Raw genomic sequence first — 3,573 nt, 5'->3', positions numbered from 1 at the left:
ATTTCTGTGACATGGTGGAGTTCCTGTTACATTCACAAAAATATGTGAACGTGTTAGTATCACAACTGCACAGGTGTGCTGAAACGTAACAGATAAAATATTCTCTGTATAGCATACATATTACTGTATGTCGTATTGTGTCCGGTACAAGTGCAATTACATGTAAATAGAAGCGACGTATTTATCAATCCATCTATCTATATACATATGTATATATATATATATATATATATATATATATATATATATATATATATATATATATATATATATATATATATATATATATATATATATATAATGTGTGTACACACACACACACACACACACACACACACACACACACACACACACATATATATATATATATATATATATATATATATATATATATATATATATATATATATATATATATATATATATATATATATATATATATCACAAAGAGAAATTAATACACTGACTAGATCCTGAATGGTTTCATGTCTGATTTTATCCTGAGAAATGATATATTTATGAGATTTTCACAAAAAAAAAAAAAATTTGTAGAACAAAATATCCAAAAAATATGCCTTCTGTCTTTGTAACATGACGGCGCCACTGCAGGCAGATCGCATGTCCTATTAGCCAAGTTGGCATATGAGCTGCCCAGCTGTTTTTAGACATTCATACAGTTACCTACAATTTATCTATTCTAATAAGAGTTTATATTAAAAGCATTGTCACTTGAAAATGAGAAAAATTACCGTTACTGAGCAATACAAAACTGGATTCACACACTTTCCATGCAGGAAGTTTTCATGGAGGGTGACCAAGCCTGATATTCTTCATCTGGGCTCAGCGATAGAGCTTATGAATTATGTTGTTTGATCACTTCTTGTCGCTCTCCAGTTCCACCCAGCAGTATGTATGGGTGCAAGCGCCTCATCCAGAAGCAGAGGCTGAGAGTAAGGTTTTTTTCCACTAGACCTACCTTGAGAGGAGGAAGAACGGGGCCACCATGCTTTGCAATTTCGTATCCTAATATGTAGGTCTCTTCATACATTTCCAGCATCAATAACTGGTATTGAACTATCTTTTACTAGAAACCGAACGTTGGAAGAATAAATTACACTTGGGCATATTGTATGAAACCAAAAAATGTAGCTGGTTTCCAGTTAGGAGACCGACATCTTTCAATGATAAATAACGGTAATTACTTCAAATATGATGCAACATTATTATAATTTCTGAAGAGGTGTGTATAATATTATAAATAACCAGCCTTTTATAAGTCAATCAATATGATTTTGAGGAAATTAGAGGACATTTCAAATTGGTATAAAGGAGAAATAAGTAAGTACTGGCAAGTATTTAAAATCGTTAATCAAATACAGAGTAAGTTGGACATACTGAATCACGGAAGGGATTGTAGAAAGAGATGAGCTAATTAATGACATTGGTTTTGAAAGTGGGAAGCTTTATACAAGAAACTCGCCATAGAACCCACTCTGTATCTCCAATAAGAATGGTGATAACGCCATATCACAGTAAAGGGAAATTCAATCATTGAAACAAGAGTTGCATCAGCAACATGCCGCACTCTTAAGCGGGGTTTACACGGGCAAACAGCTCGTCGAGCCTGGTTCGACAACCCTGTGTTTGAATTGATGTTCGAGCGTGTAAACGGGCTATTTGGTTGTCGAGCGCGCTCGTCGAACGGCTCGATGAAAGTCAGGCTCATCTTGACTTTTGTGGGCGGAGCTACATTGTTTGACGAACGGTGTGAACGTGTGAACGGGTGTCGAGCATCGAACCTCAGTTGTTATTCAAACCTTCTAGAGGAAACATCATCAAAGAAATGAATAATGGCTGCCATTAATGAAAGCAAGAATGTGAAGGAAGTCGTACTTGATTTCATACATGCATATCGGGCTCATCCAGCTTTAGGGAAAGTTAAATCAAAGGACTATTCCAATAAAGTAGCCAGAAACAAAGGAATACCGGCTCTGCATGAAATATTGAAAGAACTAATTTTAAAGCTTTAATTTTAAATCAACAAGCAAGTTGGTGTGTGAAAATTTTTCTCTCTTTTTAGTAGCCAATCCTTCGTCCACTTTGATCTTTTTTTTTTCTTTCTTAGTGCCACTGCTAAAGCAATGGCTATCAAATCGTCCTGGTCGAGAGACATGTTGACGTTGTTTTAGCACGAGGCACACTGAGAGGTTCGATGTACTGTCTGAAAGCTCTTCGAGCCGTTCTACAAGTAGGTTCGACAACCGGGCTCGGCGAGCTGTTCGGCGGTGTAAACCCGCCTTTATATGCAAAATTATCAGTCATATTGCTATGAAACTAAAGTAACTAAACCCCTTAAACACCAAATTAAATCCCCCAAACACCAAATTTGTTGGTGGAACACCATGCATGAAAGGCTCCTTTGATCACTCATACCAGCAACAATTTCATGGCTTTACGACTTATAAATATCACATGGATGATTTTTTTTTTTTGAATTTATTTTCATGAGTAACCAGTTAGAAGAAAGAAGCTCTGTAATTTCAATAACATATGAACCCATCCCCTTTTACTCCCTAGTTGCATGTTTTAGAATATCCTTTAACGTGTGTTGTGGAGAGAAAAGATCGAGAGCAGATGCACAAAATGAAAGTTATAATGAAAAGAATTTAACAATTCACCCCTTATGGCAATGAATAATAATATCCTAAGTGTTATGTAATAATAAATGATAAACATATATGAGTAAAAAGTAAAAACTCAGTCAAGTTATGAAATGAGAAAAATCCATGCAAGACCATAGACTATAAAATATATGCTGTCATATGTCAGAAATCAGGAGGTTTAGCAGAAAAGGAAACTTAAAAAGAATTATTTGCAATATTTCGAGACAGGCGACCCAAAGACACGTCTAAGACGACCCAATTCAAATTTTTTTTTTCAATGAAACCAATCACCTATAGGATATATTTACGTACATATAGTACTCGGTAGGAGAGAATCTATTCTCCCTGGTTACAAGGGTAGGGATCGCAGGATGTAGTCCTGCAGTTAGACCTACAGTTCTTTTGCAATGATAAGTAAAACACAAATATAATGAATATAATCTGACACATGATAAATGTTGGAGATAATGACGTTGTGTTTCTTATGAAGGGTGAAAAACTATAGTTTCCCCAAAAAAATATGTCTTAGGGAAACATTAAAAACTTAATTGCAGCTACTTTTATTATGAATAGTATGGTCAAAGTCTGTGTGTGTCATCTGAAAGGAGCTGCTCTATTATCATGCGCAAACCAAAATACTATAATTAGTCTCTGTTTCTTGTAGTTATATATCATCATTTGACAAAGTCTTTTACCTAATAATTAATGTTAAACGAGGTTACAGAGAGAGAGAGAGAGAGAGAGAGAGAGAGAGAGAGAGAGAGAGAGAGAGAGAGAGAGAGAGAGAGAGAGAGAGAGAGACGTATGATCACCTCCCTTCACAAACATCAATGCAAGATGATCTTCAAGTTTGTACTGAGGGAAAACTACTACAGGTCTACTACACTATGACTTCGTCATATAGTGATGT

Source organism: Palaemon carinicauda, chromosome 27, assembly GCF_036898095.1.
Source record: "Palaemon carinicauda isolate YSFRI2023 chromosome 27, ASM3689809v2, whole genome shotgun sequence".
NCBI classification, from domain to species: Eukaryota; Metazoa; Arthropoda; class Malacostraca; order Decapoda; family Palaemonidae; genus Palaemon; species Palaemon carinicauda.
The sequence above is the reverse complement of the archived record's forward strand: the minus strand, read 5'-3'. Positions refer to the sequence as shown.